The sequence below is a fragment of the Panthera onca genome, chromosome C2 (assembly GCF_046562875.1).
Source record: "Panthera onca isolate mPanOnc1 chromosome C2, mPanOnc1 haplotype 2, whole genome shotgun sequence".
Taxonomy (NCBI): Eukaryota; Metazoa; Chordata; class Mammalia; order Carnivora; family Felidae; genus Panthera; species Panthera onca.
In genome coordinates, this window is record NC_138347.1 from 33,002,264 (window position 1) to 33,025,411 (window position 23,148).

The window sequence follows — 23,148 nt, forward strand, 5'->3', positions numbered from 1 at the left end:
AAAAAATTATACAATTGTTACATTTTAAATCTCCTACTAACTTTTCAAATGGTGAAAAAAATATATATACACATATATATATACACATATATACACACACACACACATATATATATACACACACGTATTTCCAGTTTCTAGTTTCTGGAACATATATATGTGTGTGTGTGTGTGTGTGTGTGTGTGTGTATGTAAATTTTTTATCTTCCATGACAAATGCCTTAAATGCCCACATTTCTATAATCCAAGATTTAAATTGTACCCAATGATTATTCCTATTCAAACCTTCTATTTCAGCCAGGAGGGTGCTAGTTAAGTGTCCTTACAGTTTGGAAGGATAAAAAGTGCTCCTGCAGGCATTCAGAGAACAGCTTACATCCATTATTCCAATTCCAACCAGTCAGTCACAGAGATACGGCTTACTGCCATGTCGTTTGGTTGCCCCTGCTCTACCCCGGAATATTCTAGCTGAGAACAAATTCTTCAATCACAGCACTGGTTCTATGAGATAGAACACCTGAATAGAATAACACTTATAAGAAGTTTTCCAAAAAAGGTAAATTTCGAATCTTAAGTTGCTAATGTACATTATTAGCAGTTATCAACTCTGGAAAAATATCCAGTTCTTGCTGTTTTGGGTTTTTGTTTTGTTTTGTTTTGTTTTTGTTTTTAAACAAGCCAATGAAACTAATGTGATTCCTCAGTTCTTGTAACAATTTTCGCAGACTGTCAAATGTATCAGAGCAATCTATAAGAAGACTCATTCACGTTCAACAGAAAGGAAGCAATACAAGGCAGTACGGCATAGAGAATTTGGACCCAGAGAGAGGGAGGGGCAAGGTCTGCCTTTGTTTCTTAAAGATTGTGCCTTTAAGCTTTTGTTTCTTTATATTTCAAAAATAAATGTAATACTACCAATTCTACAAGCCTAGAAAAGGATTAAATAAAGTAACCATGTAAAAATGTTTACACAAAACAGATAGCAATGGTTCATCAAATATCATGGGATTTCTAGTTTCTGGAACACATTACTAAAGTTTAGTTAATTAGAGTAGCATTACAGTTAGAAAGAAATAAATCAGTCCATTAAGGACTTAACTGATATAACATCAAGCCAGTTTATTCTTTTTTTCTTCATCCATAGCTACTTTTTTTTTCTTCTTAAAAACGCTCCTGACTGTGATTCCATGTTTTTCCTCATATAATTATATGTTCTTCATTAAGCTCTATTTCACATACGGGTACAATACTGTAAACTGTATCAGGTTTCCTTTTATGCACTGGCAACAGCATACAAAAATATGATTTGGAACTTTCTAGCAAAGTGTAAAAAAGAAAATAAATAATTAAATCAATCTATATAATCTCCCCCTACTTCTAAAAACAGTGGGATATTTAGTTGGATTCATCCTTTTCAGGATTTAGCATAGACACACTTACTTTATGGAAAAGTTTTCAAACCTATTCTTTTCATACATCCATCCAGAAAGGAAAAGGTACGTTTCTGTATAGCATAGATATGATTAGCATATTTTCCTTAATCCTTAAAAACACCAAAATTTTGGAGATCAGAGATTAGAATCATCTACATGAATTTTTAAAAAGAAACGAACAGGCAGCTATTTAAGGTGACTTACTGAAAGACATGCATGCTTGTGATACAAGCATCCTATTCAGAAATTCCTTGTCACTACTGTTTTACTACTTAAGCCATAAATTTTTAGTCTATATTCTAACATGGAGTTTTTCCAGCATCTTATTCTAAAACATGTTTATAGAAAATATTTTCAAAACCAGCATCATTTCAATTTATAGTAAGCATTTTTATTAATATTATCTAAATTTCTACCTCAATTTTCCTCTTTTGATGTCACTTTTCACTTCTGGACCTCTGGTTTCACACTTACAAAGTAATAGGATTAGGAATATACTCCAGATTCTCTACCTCCTCTAACATTCTGGGATATTACACCTAATATATATATTTTTTAATTTGCATTCTTTATTCCAAAAACAACTCACACCATCATCGAACCTACCATGGAATCCGACTTTAAGAATAAATATATCTTAAAGTAGTAATTTCAATAAATGATTGTAAGTATTGCAGTGAAAGCTTATATTTGCATAAGACTTGGTTGATGAATATATTGAATCCCAGTATAAATTATGTCATTTCTAATGTATGTATTACTTCAAAATTATTTTCTGTAGGCAGAGTAGTAGTTCAGTCCATCAGTTATATTCTCCTAAATAAGGAAGCTGGATGTAATTGTCATTTAATTTCTAACCTATATATTCAATATTATTTTCTTTATATAAAGGAGCACTCCAGCCTCTAAATCATATAGTTCTAAGTAGGGAATATGAACTCTCATTCTACAAATTGGATTTTATTTTTGTAAAACACAAGTATATCTCACTTGCAGACCTATATCTAGATTTGGATGTTTGATAGGGAAAATGTGATCTAGGGATACAATGTGCAGGAATCTCTAGAGCATTCAGTCCTTTATTTTTATTTATTTTGGAAATATGTTTGATTATCTGGACTTATATAGGATACTGGGACTCCTACACAGACTTTAAAACTGGAAATAAAGGGATTCTGTATGTGTGTATATATGTATATATGCAATACAGATTTAAGAAACACTCTTCGGGGGTGCCTGGATGCTCTTGTCAGTTAAGCGTCCGACTTCAGCTTAGGTTAAGTATCTGATTTAGGATTAGGTCATGATCTCGTGGTTCATGGGTTTGAGCCTCTTGTCCGGCTCTGTACTAACAATGCTTGAGATTCTCTCTCTCTACCACCTCCACTCTCCCTCTCTGCCCTTCCTCCACTCATGCTTTTTCTCCCTGTCTCAAAATAAACTATAAAATAAAATAAAATAAAATGTACTCTACATTAATGAGCCTAGAAAAACTGGAACATGTTTTCTGTAGAAAGAACTATATGATTTGTCTATATGTACACATTACACTTCTAAACAAAAGGAACAATATGTAACAGAAGAAAGAAATTGAGGAAGCAGAAATCTCAGGGAGCTAAAACTGAAAAGAAAGTACAAATTGTGGTACATACATTATGACAGAATGTCTTGGGCCAAATTTATCTTGCTTAATAAGAGACATCATAAAATCAGAAATCATAGTTCCTCTGAGATAGAACATTCTATTTATTTATAGTCACCTCACAACCCAAAAGATACCCCCCCCAAAAAAACTGAGAGTGATCATAATGAGTAAATGCCAGATGGGACTAATATTTGAGAAATGTGGAGGACAAAGATGTAGTGGGCTTCAGGAAAAAAAAATTACCAGTGAGTGGAGAGCCCTACTGGCAAATAAAGGGACAAAAATTGAAGCCAAGAAAAATGATGAAAAAGCAGCACTATTAAAGATAAACAATAAGAAAATAATCTGAAGTTGTCAGTATAAGTAAATACATGAATATGTAAAACTATGGATACTACAGTTAGCAAAATTGTCCTCATATTTTCTTTCATTTTATTATCTGGGTTTCGGGTCATAAAAAGCTGTTCAATAACCATGAAAATTATTCCATTGCAGATTTTGTTGGATTCAAGAATATTGATACTTTCCATTTTGAAAACAATTTTATGGGTTTTACATACACACACACACACACACACACACATATATATGTATATATATAAATTATTTCAAATAACATAGTAGTAGAAATTTAAATAGATCTGCAGATTAAATTCAAATGAATTTAAGAAACGACTAGTTGTCTGATAGTGAGTTATACACTTAACAAAATGCTGTTTTGGATATTCAGATTCAGAGTTTATGAGGCAGTAGTGAACAATAAGGAAACTTGTGACACACTGTTACAAATATTTGGAAAAATAAATCTCAATTATATATCATAAAAAGCACAATTCTATTATCTTCATAGCAGATTAAAGAGATTGATTATAGAACATTTATAGTCTTTACATGTGGAATTATATTATTAGCATGGATCTGCATGCATATTTAAACCATGTTGTTTAAATTTAATTGGTTTTATTCCAAAGTTTTATTTAGAAATAATAGATATGGTACCAAATGGCAAAGCCCTACATTTTTTTCCATATATTTCTGTTTTCTCAAATCATCTTCATTTTTTAGGTAGTAGGCTATAATAACATGTAGGCAATGAGAAACAAATTGTGTGCCCTATCAAAAATTATTATGACTAAAACAAACAATTCACTTTGCAACATACTTAGTTGTTCTAAAGTTCACCAGAAAAATGATTTTTTTTGTTGTTTTTAATGAGTTCTCCCATGTAGGTACGTAGACTAAATTTGTTGAGCAGTAGCTTGGGGATGTATTATTCTTTCTACTAGGAAACAATGGCTGACTGCGTGAGCAGAGAACACAAGTTTAGGGATCGTCTTACTCTTCAGGCATAAGAGGAAGAGTCAATAAAATATGCTTAAGCCCACACTTATGTTAGAATTCTGTGAATCATGTAAAAATTTCTCTTGCTATTAAATATTAATAATTTCATATTTTTCCTGAATTTATTCAGTATCTTATACCTCCATGCACAAGGGGAAACTGAGTTGGTCACTAATTCTCTTCAATTAGATATAACCTTTATAGACTATTGGTTATTCACATTGTCTTTCATTCTCAAATAAATGATAATTGAGTTATTATATTATTACAATTCACTATTAAATGCAAAGATATGCATTAGCACTGCAATCTCAATAAATGTGTTAACTAATAGAAATATTAAAATTCAGTTTTTCAATACAACTCCATCAAAGTGAAGGAATGATATTAGTAAAACTCAACAGTTAAAATCCCTAATGTGTGTTTGATAATTTAGCTAAGTGCTATTATGTAGAAAACTAAATTAACAGGCAGAAGAGCAAAAAGCTACATGTATGATCTATGGTGAGATGGCAAAACTGAAGATATTCAGTTTGGGCCATTAAACCAAATATATAAGGTACAGAACCCTAAGGTGTGTAAATGGACTATTACACACTATTAAAGGCATAAATGAAGAATAAAGATCATTTGCCTCTCACTAAGGAAGCCGGAGACTTTTTAAAAAAAGTATTTAAGGGCAGTGGTCACACTTCAATTATCTTGTAATTTTTGTCTATAATAATATGGACACAGGCTTTTCAAAGCAGTGAAAGTCTGATTATTCAGATAACAAATTAAATAATTTTTCTTACTCAGAGGATCATTAATGAATGGTCACAGAATTTTAGATACCATTATATTTTTCCATTTCTTTTTCCTACAAGAAAGGTGCATAATCTAACCATTAAAACATAGCAGCTGGAATACCACTAGCTGGAGTCCTTGAATACACTCAATAATACATAAAAACAGCCATCCATTCATCAAAGGTATGAATTTAAGTTTCAACTGTGTGCAAAGCACTATCATATGTGCAGAGCTGACAAGTACGCCTGGGTGACTCGCTCAGTTAAACATCCACCTCTTGATCTCAACTCAAGTCTTGATCATCTCAGTGTCAAGAGTTCGAGCCCTGCACTGGGCTCCATGCTAAGCATGAAGCCTACTTAACACACACACACACACACACACACACACACACACACACACACACACACACAGAGTTCTTCAGTGTTCTTAGTTTAAATGGGAAACAAGATGATGAAGTGCTATTTGAGATAATTCCTTTTAGAGTCGTAGGAATAATACGTTGTAATGCCAAAAAGGAGAAAGCTATTATTTCTGTCTGGTGAAGTCCAGAAATTTTCATATATATATATATATATATATATATATATATATATATATATGTCACATTAAGATGAGTTTACCAGGTTAAAAAGAGACAGAGAGCATTTTGTGATTCCATTCAGAGAGAAAACTGTGTGAAATGACAGAGATGTGTCATACAACCTACAGCCCTTCATATATACATTCAACACATGTCTTTTGAATAATTCCTCTGCACAAAGCACTCTTACCAACTGGGGAAACGCTGAAACACAGATACCCATCTTTTCCTCCTGGCAATCTAATGAGGAAAACAGGTGTTTGGTAATTGTGACATGTCTCTTTTTAAAAAGTCAAAGTAAAGATGCCATGAGAGCATAGAAATGGCTTTAGAAGTGAGGGTATTCTGGTCAAAGGGAAGAGGAGGGAGAGAGGTGTGTCCAGATGGTGAAAGGGGTTATAAATTTCATTAAGTTGCTTACACTGTATTATATAGGCAATGTACAGAAGTTTTTAATCAAAGAATGGCACAACTGATTGGCATATTAGAAAAGTAACACTGAGAGCATTAAATAAGGAAAAATTAATCAAGGAGAGACTAAAAGTTATGGAAAACAAATAAGGAGTCCAATACAAAATTCCACATGGATGAGGAGAGCCTCAGTAACTTTACTTACAGAGGTAATGAAAACAAGAGGGAAAATTGTAAAGATATTTCTAACACAATTTTAAAAAATTAGCCATTCCCAAATATAAGGAGAGAAATCCCAATGCGAGAGGCAGCTCCACCGATTTCACTCAAAAGACCTAGGGGCACCTGGGTGGCTCAGTCAGTTAAGCGTCCAACTCTTGATTTCAGCTCAGGTCATGATCTCACGGTTCATGAGTTCCATCCACAAGTCAGGCTCTGCGCTGACAGCATAGAGCCTGCTTGGGATTCTCTCTCCCTCTCCCCTACTCTCTGCCCCTCCCCCCATTCACTCTCAAAATACATAAACTTGAAAAAAAAAAAAAAAAAAGACCTAGGGCAGTATGAGGTGGGAAGAGGTGAATAATACTGAAGATCTAAAGAACAATTATTTGGGTGGTGATCAGATGATGGGGAGTTCATTTGGAATATGAGAAGTCCTGCGGTAGAGTGAGAATGAAGACAGACAAATGAGGAGATGCGGTAAACCCTGGGCAATATAAGTGTAGATCTCGGAATTCAGATTTGTGCCAGAGCGATACATTTGAATATCATCAAAATATTTACCATAAAGCAGTGGTTCTCACTATTGCTGCCATTTAGAATCATCAAAATCACTTTTTTAATTTTTTTTTTAAAGTTTATTTATGAGAGAGAGAGGGAGGAAGGCAGAGAAAAAGTCCCAAGCAGGCTCCACACTACCAGCATGCAGAGCCAATACGGGGCTTGATCCCATGAACCCGTGAGATCATGACCTGCACTGAAACCAAGAGTCTGACCCTCAACAGACTGAGCCACCCAGGCACCCCCTAAATCACCTTTTAAAAAATCAATGCCTGTTTCACAAACCCCAAGATTCTGACGTAAGTAATTTGGGATGCAGGGCAATGGGATTTGAAAAAAACCTAAAGAGAAACAAAAGCAAAAATTAAATCAAAACTCCGCAGGTGATTCTAATGTGGAGCCAAGCTAAGAACGTCTGCCATGGAGGAACAAAATTGCCAGTTAGCCAGGAAACCATGCACATGAAAGCCATGAATTCCTTACCTGCAAGACCCTGGTGATATGGCCTCCTCACTGATTTGCAGGATTGCATGCAAGAAAAGTATAAAGGTGCTTCTTAGGATGCTCTATAAGTATCATCATTTATCAGTATTGTCATTATTATAATTCATACAGCATCATCTTATTCTCCACTACATAAGTTTGAAGTTGGGGAGTGAAGGAAATCACGGAGGTAGATTGTGCAGAACACAAAAAGGCAAGTTCTATGGGCAGAACCTGGAAATAGACAACATTTAAGAGACTGGTGGAAGAAAAGGAAGCAGCACAGCCAGAAGTAGAAAAGGGAAATGGATGAAGGAGGTCTAGAAGAGAATGGTGTCTTGAAATTTATTCAGTAAATTTCATATTTCGTAAAAAAAAAAATGAAGTAGAATGAAGTCAGAAGTTTGGCCATTGATTTGGCAAACCCTAAATCTATAGGATCTAAACGTGATCAGATCAGGGCTGCACAAATCCACAACTGGATGAGGGGTGAAGAATTAGAGACAGCCAAGGGAAGGCTAGAGAAAGATCCTATTCCAAGAAATTTAATTTTTCAGAGGAAAGCAGAGGATAACTTGAACAATTGTGAAACCTTTGAAAGATTTTTTTTTTCCTAAAGTGGAAACAATTACAAAAAATAAGTAAAGAAGGGGGAGCCTGGGTGTCTCAGTTGGGTAAATGTCTAACTCTGATTTCATCTCAGATCATGACCTTGAGGTTTATGAAATCAAGCCCTGCCCTGTGCTGTTAGCGCAGAGCCTGTTTGGGATTCCCTCCCTCCCTCTCTCTCCATCCCTCCCCTGTTCTCTCTCTCTCTCTCTTTTTCTAAAATAAATAAATTAATAAATAGCTTAAAAAATAAGTAAAGAAGGCAGTAAATGAGAAAGGTTGGAGCAGTATGGAAGAGGAAAATTAAAGAACTATGACTCCAATTTTTTGCTGCTTTGGCACTAGCAACTAAGGCAAAATAAAGAATATATTCACTAGTATGTTAGCTACAGCTACAGTTCTCAAAAAAAGTCCAAACTGATTCGTTCTTGATATTTTCCCTACCTCTGTCCAAGCTCTCATTTTCTAATACCACTTTAATATAGTATAGTTTTTATGTTTTCAAGTTATCTCACAATGCTCTGAATGAAACTGATTGATTAACCTGTAGTGTGGGAATACTATTCTAATACGCTAATGAAATCAGGATCTTCTTTCCATGCTCTCAAGCTTACTAAGCTTAACTTAATTTGATGGAAAAACACCTGTAATCAACAGCATCCTGGAAAAGAGCATGACAGAGTTGGCCCAGTGTTCTACCTTCCTGGAAAAATAATCCACAGCTCATGCCCTTTGCATGATACATGAAAATCCTTATTTTTGTGTGCTTTACAAAGGGTGGTAAATTTCAGGGCACTTTTTAAGCATGCCAGATCATCATCCATGAAAAAGAGTTCATCCTAAAACTCCAAACTGTACTTACCTAGAGAATTTAATGGCAATAGAAGGGTGGGTTAAAGCAATATTATATCAGAAGGTGAGTCATTACACTAAGGAAAGAACACATGAAAGGGGGCAGATGAGACTGTTGCTTCTTTATCGGCAGCACCGAGAGCAATCAGTGTTCTCACCGTCCATACAAAGACCCTTCCTTGTACAGATCCTGCCCCCCAAGGAGTCAGCAAAGGAGCAGATGCTCCATAATCTGCAATTCACAATACCCGCATACATTTGTGTCACAGAGTAATCCCATTTGATCACGTAACTCTTTCATCTAGCAGTTTGCATGTGCAGGTGGCTGAGGCCACCTTATTGCCTTCTTGCCACTTTGTATCACCCCAACACCAAGTCCTCCTGGGGGCTTTCAACTACCTCACTTCATCCAGTTATACAGTCATTTCCTTCCAAAACCTCCAGCCACCTCACCAGCTGTCTTAATCAGAAGCACAATACTCATTGCTAAGGTGTTGTTTTTTTCTTCATTGAATGTGTTTGTTGAATATAGTACATCCCATAGAGCAGATGCATTATATTTATGTTTGTTTTCCATGAAACCTCTTTTGGCTCATTGCCTTTCTCTTAATATTAACAGGCAGAGAGACTATTCTACTGTGTTGTGTTGAAAATTAACATTTAAAGGACATTGAGAAGCCACATTGGAATGATAAATCTTTTTCTTTTAATTTTTTAATGTTTATTTTTGAGAGACAGAGAGAGAGACAGAGCACAAGCAGGGCAGGGGTGAGGGTAGGGGGCAGAGAGAGAGGGAGACACAGAATCAGAAGCAGGCTTCAAGCTCTGAACTGCCATCACAGAGCCCAACGCTGGTCTCGAACCCACAAACTGTGGGATCATGACCTGGGCCGAAGTCAGATGCGTAACCGACTGAGCCACCCACATGCCCCTGATAAATCTTTTTTTCTAAGGGGTGAGGGTATACAGCCAAAAACAGGCTTAATAAATATTTGTCAAAATAATTTTTATGTGGTAAACTATGTATGACATAACATTTATTATTTTAATCTTTTATAAGTGCACAATCTAGGGGCGCCTGGGTGGCTCAGTCGGTTGAGCGGCCGACTTCTGCTCAGGTCACAATCTCGCGGTCCGTGAGTTCGAGCCCTGCGTCGGGCTCTGGGCTGACCGCTCAGAGCCTGGAGCCTGTTTCCGATTCTGTGTCTCCCTCTCTCTCTGCCCCTCCCCTGTTCACGCTCTGTCTCTCTCTGTCTCAAAAATAAATAAACGTTAAAAAAAAATTTTTTTTTTTAAAAGTGCACAATCTAGTTACATTAAGTATATTCACATTGTTGTGTAACCATCACTAGTAACCATTTCCAGATCTCTTAAAACATCCTCAACTAAAAGTGTACACTCACTAAATAATAACCCCCATTACCCGCTCCCCTCAGCCCTGTTAACCTCCATTCTACTTATTGTCCATCTGAATTTGACTATTCTAGGCACCTCATATAAGAAGAATCATACAGTATTAATCCTCTTTTGTTTGACTTATGACACTTATGTCACTTAAGATGTTTTCAAGTTTGATCCATGTTGTACATGTATCAGAATTTCCTTTCTAAGGCTGAATAATAATTGTAGGTATAACAATATTTTGCTTATCATTTTATCCATTGATGGACACTTGCGTTGTTTCTAACTTTAGCAATTGTGAATAATGCTTCTATGAACGTGGAAGAAAAAACTATCTATTCCAGGCTCCGCTTTCGGTTTTTTAGAGCGTACACCTAGAAGCAGAATTGTTGGATCATATGACAATTTGGTTTAACTTTTCTAACTTTTTTGTTTCTAAATTTTTGAGGAACCACCACACCATTTTCCTCAGCGCTGCACCCCTGTATATTTCCACCATCAGTGCACAGTGGTTCCAATTTTTCCACATCCTCGCCAACACTTGGTATTCTCTAATTGTTTTTTATAACAGCCATATTAGTGGGCATTAACATAAAACTCTATTGGATATTTGAGAAAGAGAGAGTGGATTTACCTCCACATGCGAAGGAACATAAATCTCAAGAGATGGACTTGTTAAAATTGGCTCAATCCTTTTTCTTCTATGCCTGTGTCCTTTTTTTTTTTTTAATTTTTTTTTGAAATTTATTTATTTCATTTTTTTTAATGTATTGTCAAATTGGTTTCCATACAACACCCAGTGCTCATCCCAAAAGGTGCCCTCCTCAATACCCATCACCCACCCTCCCCTCCCTCCCACCCCCCATTGACCCTCAGTTTGTTCTCAGTTTTTAAGAGTCTCTTATGCTTTGGTTCTCTCCCACTTTTTAAAAATTTTTTTTAATGTTTTATTTATTTTTGAGACAGAGAGAGACAGAGCATGAGCAGGGGAGGGGCAGAGAGAGAGGGAGACACAGAATCCGAAGCAGGATCCAGGCTCTGATCTATCAGCACAGAGCCCAACGTGGGGCTTGAACTCGCAAACTGCAAGATCATGACCTGAGCTGAAGTCAGACACTTAACTGATTGAGCCACCCAGGCACCCCTCTATGCCTGTGTCTTAAAAGATGGTGTTTCTTGTACTGCTATCTCAGGCAAATAAGTTTTGAGTAAGTATGTAAGGAAATCATCAAAGAATAACTTTAACTCTCCCTTTGGTTTCTTTGGTGTTTCATAGTGTCATTACCTTCTTGGGCAGGCTGAGATCATCTGTTTCTTTCCACAAAATGCTAAAATCCATAAGGTTGCAAAATTATCTTTACCAATGTGATCGTGATCTATAATGCAATTCAGTGACAGCTGTCCATTGAAAATCAAAGACTATTTGTGTCTCCTTCATTCATTCACTCAATCATTCATTCATTCATTTGTTCCAAATGTTACCATGAGTTTATTCCTCCCAACACTGTCTAACATAAGTTTCTGAGACAATGGACTATTCTATATCTGCTCGATCCAATGTGTTAGCCATCAGCCGAATGTGGCTATTGCCTATATAAAATGTGACCATTTAAACTGAATATGTCACAAGATTAAAAGACACAGCATAGGGAACATATTCAATGATACTGTGATCGGAGGTATAGACCGATACACTGAGAAATTATTCATCATCATCACCAGTTAGGCTGGTCATTAAAACTGACTGAGTGCTAAGTTCTACTAAAACACAAATGGAAGAGAGATGTGCTTCTAGAGGGAAAATTAGGAAATGCCTCAAAAATGAGGTAACAATTTAGATCTTGAAGGATGAATATGACTTCACTAGAGACAGAAGGAGGACGATATTTTAAGACAGAACAAAAAAGGTAATTAGTTGGAAACAAAGTGGTTGTTGAGGGATGGTGAGGTGTGTGGTATCATGAAAGAGACACTATGTCTAAGACAGAAGTGAGAGAAAATGGAAAGAAGTTAGAGCAGCAGGCCAAAATCTGAGTGTGAAGGTCAGTGTGCTGAAAAATTCCAGCTGGAAAGCAAATAAAGTGACAGTAAAAGGAGTGGGTAAGAAAAGGTACACAGGGAGTTTGTCCTTTTTTAAGATCGTTCCTTTCCTTGATCCAAGTTATGACAAAAAGCATTAATTGTAAGGAATTGGAATTAAAGGCCTGGGTGTCATTTGTATTCGGTACAGAGGTTTTTCTTCAAAATTTTTACTTTTTTTTTTTTTTTTCAGAAAAGATTATAAATAGAAGATTCTTTCATTTGAATGGAGCTTCCTTAAAAAGTTAAAAACAGAACTACCCTACAACCCCACTACTAGGTATTTATCCAAAGGATACAAAAATACTGATGAGAAGGGGCACATGCACCCCAATGTTTCTAGCAGTATTACCAAAAACAGCCAAATTATGGAAAGAGCCTAAATGTCCATTGACTGATGACTGATGAATGGATAAAGAAGATGTGGTGTATATATATATACATACACACACACACACACACACACACACACACACACATATATATATATAATGGGATATTACTCAGCCATCAAAAAGAATGAACTCCAGGGGTGCCTGGGTGGCTCAGTCCGTTGGGTGTCTGGCTTTGGCTTGGGTCATGATCTCTCAGTTCGTGAGTTCGAGTTCCGCGTCGGGTTCTGTCCTGACAGCTCGGAGCCTGGAGCCTGCATTGGATTCTGTGTCTCCCTCTCTCCTGCCCCTCCCCTGCTTGTACTCTGTCTCTCTCTCTCAAAAATAAACAAACATTTAAAAAATTAAAAGAAAAGAATGAACTGTAGCAACAACACGGATGGAACTAGAGTGTATTATGCTAAGCGAAATAAGTCAGAAAAAGACAAATACCATATCATTTCACTCATATGTAGAATTTAAGAAACAAAACAGATGAACATAGGGGAAGGGGAGGAAAAATAAAATACGGCAAAAACAGAGAGGGAGGCAAATCATAAAAGATTCTTAACTCTAGAGAACAAACTGAGAGGGTTGCTAGAGGGGAGGTGGGTGGGGGTCAGGCTAAATGGGTGATGGGCATTAAGGAGGCCACTTGTTGGGATGAGCACTGTGTGTTTGTTATACGTAAGTGATGAATCCACTAAAACCTACTCCTAAAACTAATGCTACACTATATGTTAACTAACTTGAATTTAAATAAAATATTGGGAGAAAAATAAAAGATACTTTCATTTGCCAAACCAGACCATTCTTAAACTCTTCTAAATTAATACCCAATATTTAAATAATCCAAGACTTGGCTTATGCCAACCATGCTTGTTTGTTGTTCACTATATAATAAAAAGCAAATTTTTACAGAAATTGTCCATGACTATATATAAACAGGTGAAGTGGCTTTCCGGGATAAAATGTAATATAATATGAAGAGTGCACTGCATTAATTTTCTTTCTAACCTTTTTGCAATTGTATTAACGTTTTGGAGTGCTTATTTGAGGGATATGCGTTGATCAGAAGCTACTGGTTGTTGTGCTAAAATGTTGTTCCTCCTCTGGGTTATAATTCACCTGTCAAGTGGTCAATCATGCTTCATTCTTAGAGTGAGTGATGATTCTTCCTTTGATCTACTTTTCTAGAGTCTTATAAATAAGGAAAGTGTGTCTCTGGGATATTCATTAATATTCTCTGTAAAGAATTTCAACTGAAGTAAATTCTGCTAGGCATGGCTAAAGGACTCATTACGCATGAACAATTCACAAACCATTTAAAGAGATTATACAGTTTGTCATAAAAAGCACTGCGCTTTAATTCTAACTGAATATAAACCTATTGGGTTTGAAATCTTAATTAATGCTTTTCACTCTGGTTCATTAACATTGTGATGGTTCAGTGAGATAATGGTCCACATCCCAACCTGGCAGACAATGACCAGAAAAATGTGTTTCAAATGAGGGCAGATGCCAAGTAGCCTTAGAGGCAAAAAAGCAATCCAAACATGTATGGAATATTTATATGTGACAACCATATTTCTCAGCACATGAACACTAAAATCAGTTCTAGGTAGATCAAAGAACTGAATATGAAAAGCAAAATATAAAAACTTAAAATATACATGAGAATATTTTATGAATTCACCATGAGGAATGGTTTCTAAAACAAGACATGAAAAAGAGGAAACCTCGTATAAAAAAGTTTTACAACTTTTAAGGAATCAAAATATACTTAAAAAAATAAGAAACACTAAAACAAAATAGGAAAGATAAGAAGATGCAGCCTAGGGAAAATCTTTCAATGTATATACCAAAATGAGTTAGGATATAGGGTATATAAAGAATTTCTATAGATCTATAAGAAAAAAGGTAAATGTCTCATTAAAAAAAATAGGTGAAATATATTTTTAAGCAATTCACAGTACAGGAAACCTGAATTCTCAATGAAAAGATACTCATGGCACATACAATCAGAAAGGAAAAATTAAAAACATTCAATTGGTAAAATTAAAAAACTGACAGTATTAAATGTCGACAAGGATAGATAGAACAGTAGCTGTTGTGAATGTGCTTGGAAACTAAATGCTGCAAGTGCTGTGTGGGATTTGGGCGGTATCTGAAAAAAGGAAATAAGGGAAGTCCACATAATCACACAATTTTACTCCTAGGCACATAGCTTAAAAAGTACTGGATATGTTCCCAGTGATGCATCCACACACACATAAAAAAAAAAAATCATTGCTACACTGTTATTAAGAGAAATTCAAAATGCCTAATTGTGGTAGATTTATACAATGGAATACTATACAGCAAGGAAAATGAATGAAGTTTTCCTGCACTGACTTGAATAAATCACAGAAATAGATATTCCTGAGAATGCACATACTATGTTAACAATTTATGTAAATCATATACTCACTTAATACACTGCTGTATATGATTGAGGGGTGTACATATATATGGTAACATCAGGAGTTAAAATAACAAATTTAAAATACAAGTTACTTCTTGGAAGGAGATGCGATCTGTGCACAGATGGCTTAAACTTTGTTAATCTGGGTGGTAATTTACAGACATTTGTTTCACTATTTTCTCCATTTTTGCCAAGTGAACAAATCATAATATTACAAAGTCAGAGTCAGGAAAGTTCCAAATCCTCTGCACAGTAGCATGTTAAGTCTACAGGTCATCTTTTTTAGGTGATTATTCAAACTCTGCTCTTGACAAGTATGCCTTTCTGATGCAGGAGCCTCTTGCTCCACTGAAAATGCATCACATGATCTAACATCCTATACTCTGTGATCAAATGTTTCTTTGAAGCACAGTAATCCAAGAAGACAAGCCCATACTTCTCAGTGAGATCTAAAAAGCTATGCTGATGGCTCTTACCTCAAAGTTCGAAATTAAGCACCAAATTGACCAAGCTGAGATGGGGAGTAATTGTTGTGATAAAGGCCTTGTGCCTAGTGACACCTGAAATGCTTCTTAAAATGTGGATTCCAGAGTGCCATCCCCACATATTTTAACGTATTAAATGTGATGGTAGGTCCAGGGAGTGGTATTTTTGTTATTTTTCTTGATTAAGAAGTTTCCTTGGTTCAATGGCCAAAGTTTGGAAAATAATGCTTCAAGGAATTCAGTCTCTTGATTAAAATGAATAAATAAATGCAATAGAATTTGAGGGATGTTATTAAAAATAATTAGAAACAGACATATTTAAATCTACTTGCTTAACATGGAGGTCTTCACAGACGGGTCACACTTGTTTTGTGTTGACAAAGACCATTCAAGGATCAAGAAATTGAGAACCATTATGAGAAGAATTTCTAACAAACAAAAGCAGAGAGAAATGAAATATCCTCAGTATCTGAGAAAATGTGAGTAGATTTTCATAGTAACTGATAAAGCTTAAGACTAAAGACAGGAATTCTGAATCCAAATGTTAAAGCACCTTGAATGACATGATAAAGAGCCTGGGCTTCATCATTTGTGCTCTAGAAAGATGACTTTTGCAGATATGACGCATGTGGATTTAAGTAGGGCAAAAATGGAGATTGTATGTATAGGAGGCTGATCCCAAGAGGTAAAAGGTGGGAACTGGGGGTAAGCCTGTCTGTGGAGAAAATGGCTAGGTCAAGAAAAATGAAAGCATCATTATATATCTATATGTATATATGTATATATATATGTATATATATACACACACACACATACATACATATATATATACACACACACATACATATATACATATTCATATGAATATGCATGAATATTCATATGAACATATATGAATATATATATTTATATATATATATGTATATATTCATTCATAGCTTTAATGTAGTGGATGAGGTAGAGGGACATGTCCTAGGTGATTCCGTCTGGATGCATGATGGACTACTTATGACTCAGGAGAGCAATCATGGCAGGAGGAATGATACATGTAGCTCTGAATAATTTCTTTCACTGTATTTTCCTTTCAAATTTTTGCGATACATCTCTAGGTGGACATACTGGGTAGATTTTTGCAAATACAAGTGTGGCGATCAGGAGCAATGCAGGGACGAGAGATATAAAATTTGGATTTCACTATTGAAACTGTAGAAATACATCGTACCATGTGGGGTGACTGAAGAGCATAAGCCGTCAATAAGGGCTAAATGCAGAACTATAATGAACGAATCGAAAACTGTATCAAGAGGCGCCTGGGTGGCTCAGTCGGTTAAGCGTCCGACTTCAGCTCAGGTCACGATCTCGCGGTCCGTGAGTTCGAGCCCCGCGTAGGGCTCTGGGCTGATGGCTCAGAGCCTGGAGTCTGCTTCCGATTCTGTGTCTCCCTCTTTCTCTGCTCCTCCCCCGTTCATGCTCTGTCTCTCTCTGTCTCAAAAATAAATAAACATTAAAAAAAGAAAAAAAAAAGAAAAAAGAAAACTGTATCAAGCAGATCATTTATGTAAAAAGATACGATATAGAATGAATGCTCCAGAAATGTTAGCTCACTCCTCCTAACTCCAAATAAAGACCAAACTAAATGGTAGAAACTGTAAATTATTGAAAATTTCAGAGGTGTATAAAAACTATAAGGGTTGTAATAGTTTGAACTCATGCTGGAGGAGGAACATGAACCACTCTAAACAAATGAGCAGGATTTGGCTAAGTAAAGGTGAGAAACTTACAGATCAGAGAAGCCATGTGCACAGAAATGTGAAGGTGGGAGTGTACAATTTGTCTCTCAGAGTGACCTAATGTACTCTTCAAGACTCTTTGACCATATTTGTGCAAATTTCAGATGATGAAGATCCTAATTTTCATGCTGCTTCTGTAGCTTCCAAAGATGATGATACAGTTGGGTGGTGGTGAGAGGCGGGCCTTCTTACTAAAGAAGTTTTTCACTGGCCAAGACACCCCTGGAAACTCACTGTTCATTGAAGATTGGTCTGGGGGAGGTGCACAGAATGGTTTGGACATGAAAAGGACATTTAAGAGATTAAACAATTGTGAGCGCTGAAACAAAATTTTAAAATACTGAAACTTCTAGAGCACCTGGGTGGCTCAGTCAGTTAAGCAGCCAACTCTTGATTTCGGCTCAGGTCACAATTTCAGTTTGTGAGTTTGAGCCCTTCACCAGGCTCTGCACTGTGAGAGCTTCAGATCCTTGGTCTCCCTCTCTCTGCCCCTGCCCCCCCCTTCTTCTCTCTCAAAAATAAATAAGCGCTAAAATTAAAAAAAATAAAAATAAAACTTCTTATTTAAATATGAGGGCAAAATACATTTCCACAGTATACTGGAAAAGTATGTACTCTGTCATGAGCAAGAACTTGTTTTCAGTTGTGGTTCTTCCCCTTTTTGCTGAAGGGCTGTGCATATTTTGCTTAACTTCTCTGAGCTTCAGCTTTTTCATATATTAAAGATCTCTAGGGGTGCCTGGGTGGCTGGGTCAGTTAAGCATCCGACTCTTGATCTCAGCTCAGGTCTCGATCTCAGTGTCATGAGTTCAAGCCTCATGTTGGGCTCTGCACTGGTGTGAAGTCTACTTTTAAAAATAAATAAATAAACAAATCTCTAATAAAGTCTTACCTCAAAAGGATGATGTGAAAATAGAATGAAATATCTATTGCAAGTAAGATGCCTAATATTGTGTCTACAGTTTCCTCTTATATGGTCTTGGATAAGGCAGAAATTCTTGTAGCACCTCTAGTTCCTATAGCATTAGGAGAAACAGCTGGTCCATATAGCACTAATATATTTTAGATATAAATATGAATGTATTAACAATAATATTACTCACTCCAACAGCAAGTTTACATGGATAAATTATTATGTGACCAGGTAATAATTCTAGCCTATTATATGTTATTGTGATTATGTTTCTGAACTCAGAGATCTGAAAGAGAAAGAGAGATGAGAGAAAGATGAGAGAGAGAGAAATACATCAGTTGAGCTTTCTGGGTGATAAGGAGGAACTCATTCTTTCATGGATTGAATGGAACCTCACCTCAAGTTACATTTCAAATGGTGCATTGCACCTGCTCATTCATCAAGCTGCCAAAGGCTTGCTTGGCTGCCCCGGTTTTTGTTTTTTTTTTTTTTTTTCTTTTAAAATTCACATCCTTGCACTGTCTTATTTACCTTCATAATGAAAGTAACATAGTAAACCTTGTTTAAATAAAAAATAGCTCCTAATATATCAAGTGTAGATGGATCTCACCAAAAGGTGAGATCTCACAGCTTACAACATTAGTTTCCAAATATTGCAAGCAACTCTATAGTTCCCTTTCGTGTCTGACCAATGTTATTTTGTAACTGAATTGATTCCATTATGTCTTAAAATAAAAACAATTATACAGACCAATATAATTCTCTTTGGGGAGCTATCAGGATATTTTCCTTTATTCTGTGCAGAACAGAGTAAGAGAAAGCCAGCTTTAAACCTACGGGACTCCAGGGGCAGCTGTTCAGTTTCTGCCCTCCTCCCATACCCAGCACACTGCTATACCACTAGAAATCACTAACCATTTGCAAGATATAACCTAGAAGATGGTAACACTATTCAAGGACTGGGGAAGGAAAAAAGGGAAGGAAAAGGAAGTACGCCGTAAAACACAGCAAACATGTGATTAACAGCTATTTTCTGAAGCAAGCCTTCATGGGGGATCTGGAGCTGTGTCACTGTGTTTCAATTCTGCAGATCACACAGGGCTAAATTGGAAGACGCGTGCAGGAAGATATGTGGAGAAGGATTAAAGGAAGTCCAAAATCCATGCTAAGGATATGAGGTGAATATCCTCACTCCTTATACACTCCCCAGTTTTACCCTCCCCTTCCACGGGAGGAGGATAGATTACTAAAACACAGAAAAGTCCTCGGAACAACTCCGTATTTGTTCTTAGTTGCTGCTGTTGTTTTTGATAGGTATTCCCCCCACCCCCCCTTCTTTGGAAGAAAAGGGAGGAGTTGACAGAACACCCACTTACCCTTTAATAAATCCCTTTAATGAAACCAACATGCTGCATGCCTTTAAAAAAGCTTTCAAAAAATAGAGAAGGGATGTAGGTCTTGGAGTGGGAAACTGAGTCTCTCAAAATAATACGTCTGAGGAGCATACAGGCTTGGGCTTGAAAGCCTAGCTTCCACACTTCTAGTTGGCCTCCTAATAAACAGATAGATTCTCAAAGTATTTTCTATTCAGTATCACACCCCTAGTTCCCAAACAACCATAATGCAGAGGACAGATGGAAAGTGGGGGAAAGAATGCAATGATATTGCCCTCCCCCACCCCAACATGTGCTCAAAGAAGTGTATTTCCTCTGAAAGTTCCCCTTCAAGCAGCGAACACCCCCTGTGGGCCATTCCGTAGAATCCTTTATCTCTGCCCCTTCCTCCAAATGCTCGGGGGATTTGATCCACCTCCAAATTACACAATCCCCCACCTCTACTTGAAATACACAAACCATTTCTTCACAGGCCTTTGTAACACACAGCCTGATAAAATCACTTAAAAAGAAACAGGCAGATGACCCAGAGGAGTTAGCAAGGTCAGGGCACTCCCCGGTGAGGGCGTGAAAGGGTGGGAGGTGCTGAGGTCAGGGTTAAATGACACTGCGAAATGAAGGCCCCTGCCCTGCAGTCTCCTTCCTTCATCTATAGAAGGAGTCTCCAGTGAGCTCCTGCGTCTGGAAGCCTGCCCCTTCGGAGCCACCGAAGAGGCCATGGAAGCGTATTTCAAAAGCCGCATCTAAAGCAGCCCACTTTAAAGCGCCAAGAAAAGCCTGGCTGATGACCAGAACTGCCCCAAATCACTTGCTGCCATTCTCTTGCAGCCTCATCAGCGCTTCCCTTCCTTCCTCCGCGTCTCCTTCCCCTTTGGAGTGCGGGTGCTCTAGGACGTTTGGGGTGCGCCCCAGGCGTTTTCAGGTGGCGGGAGCAGCTCTGAACCAAGGCCAGAATCGGATGCCTCAGCGTTCAGTCTCCCCACCCCACTGTCTGCCGGCCGCTCAGCGGCCCCTCAAGGCATAACCTGGGACCTCTGCGGCCCTGGGTGCGCTTCCTGCGCGGGGCCCTGGGGATCTCGGGGCGCGTGGCCGCGGGACGCCAGCAGCCTCCGCAGCGCTGCAGCCTCCGCCGAGCCGCAGCAGGGGCTGCGGCAGCGGGACTGCCACGCCGCGCTCTCCGCTCCGCCCGCCCGCGGGGCTCTGCCCGCCTCTCCCCTTTGTGTCCGCAGCGCTGCGGGGCTGAGCCGAGCGAGCCGCTGCGCCCGCGCCAACCCCGAGCCCCGGGCAGGCGGAGCGCGGAGGGGAAGAGGGGGCAGGGAGAAGGAGCGAGAAGGGCCCCCAGAAGGGCACAGCGCTTCATCAATAATGCAGAGGCGTCTGCACCTCCCTGCAATACGTTTTCCAGCTAAACGCCACCAACTGGAGCGCTTCCTGGCACGTCCCACGCGTGTGGTTTTTGTGTGTGAAAAATGGGACGCACCTTGTTCATTCATCCATCCTCTCTCTCTTCCTCTCTCCCTCAAGATAAAGTCCCCCCGTCTTAGCTGTAAACCGCCACCCTTCTCCTGATCAGTACTACACGTCCGGGCAAAAGCTGCAGGTTGGAAACGCAGGTCCTGAAAGACTTCACTGCCTACATATCAGTAAGAGTTCATCAGAATTCATCTAGTAACGCGTGTTTGCAAGCCCTCGTTCTCATCTTTGTTAGAGAATGCATTCAAAGTTTGGAAGCTCAGGTGGCCTTGGAGCTGCTGGTTTCTGCGCCTCAGTCCACATTTATAACCACAGTACGTTCAGAGACACCGAGATTCTGCGGGGAAGTTGCCCAGCACCAGCTCCGCAGGCCCCTGATGCTCCGCGCATCCTTGGAAGCAGTTCCCCTGAGCGTCCCCAGGAAGCCCAAATGCGGCACAGAACCTCCTCAAACAAGGGTTAACCCAGCCACACACACCAGACACAAATCCCGAAACTTCTTTGTGAAGCAGGGATAGCCCACCCGGAACGGACACTCAGAACAACTTGCAAGGAGAAACAACAAAACAAAGCAAAGCAAACATCGCACCCCTGCAGGGAAACTTGTTGAATCCCGCCCGAGCGTTCGGCTGCAATTTCCGATTTAGCCTGAAGGTTTTTGATTCCACCCCCCAAATACCCTAGTGCACCAGTCACAATTTCTGGACAAACTGCACAGTCCTGTCCGCACCCATTCTGCACTCCAGCAACCACCGATGGAAAACCGAGTGTGTCCCTTTTGCCAATTCTAAAGCCGGCTGTCACTTCCTTTGCAATCGTTCGGGAGACTCACCCTTCGATAAGACTCTGTTCAGAAATCTAGCTGCTCCGCGGTGCAGGCGCAGCCCTCCAACTTTGCCGTGCACGGAGACCTTCCCGAGTTTAAAGCGAGCAAAAGCTGCCTGGGACTTTTTAATGTGAGAGTGGGGAAATTAGGGGGAGAGTAAAGTCGGGTTTCTTCTCGGTATCAGCACCCTGGAAAAATCCAATCCTTCTTCAGTAGAGAATTCTTTGAAACCCGTTATCTGTATTACTATTAATGCGCAGAGCAGACGGCATAGCATGCAAATAGGTCCAAGTGTGCGCTTCTATTGGTGGCTGCGGAGGCCCCTGGGTCCTACTGCATCCGGCTCGAAAGTACACAGCAACACTACGCACGCAGCTTTGGAGGCGCGGAGGGGAAAATGGATTTAATTGATTCGTTACCTCTGGTATTGTAATGCCTGCTGCGATGTTTAACCGAGGGGGGGGGACCCTCACATTTAAACTCCTGTCATGTGATCTATCATTTCATATTTGCTTTTAATTGTCTGTGTAGAGTGGCTTTGAAAATACAAAGGGTTTTAAAAGAACATTTTCTGAGGAAAATTCACAGAGACTTTTGGCAGAAAAAGCTTCTTTTCTGCTATTATGCGTTATTTGGATATAAATCCAGGAAGTGTTTATAGAGTCAGATGCTTCTGCACTTGACTTATTTAAAAGAACAATTTTATTCCTGAAGATGCATGCCTATTCCAAATAAAATGACTTATTAAAAGGGTAGAAGCTAAAATATGAATGTGCTGATTATAAAACATGGGATATAGTCTTTAAATGGTACTGAAAACGCATCAGTGATAATGCCATGGGCATCATTTTACAGAATAAATTCAGAAATATTTTATTTGTGAATATTCACACGGAAATATAAGTCAACGAAAAGATGTTGATAATGTCGCAAGATTTCAAGCACTTACTAGTAATTACCACATTTTCTTTTCACAGTATCTTTTTTAGCAAGCCCAATACTAATGCAAACAGACACAAGGTTTAA

At 38.3% G+C, this 23,148-nt stretch overlaps 1 protein-coding gene across 4 annotated transcripts in view; it reads right to left on the reverse strand.

Annotated features, from left to right (window-relative positions):
• The window catches only part of ROBO1 (roundabout guidance receptor 1), a 1,123,873-nt gene extending 1,101,442 nt beyond the window's left edge, over positions 1–22,431 (reverse strand). For 3 of the 4 annotated variants that reach the window (XM_078452898.2, XM_078452894.2, XM_078452897.2), the window contains exon 1: positions 22,129–22,430. The gene's annotated coding sequence lies outside the window, so the exon portion shown is untranslated. Of the gene's footprint in view, positions 1–22,128 lie in introns of all 4 variants that reach the window. The other variant, XM_078452893.2, reaches the window with a different exon arrangement.
• Between the last annotated feature and the right edge of the window lie 717 nt (positions 22,432–23,148).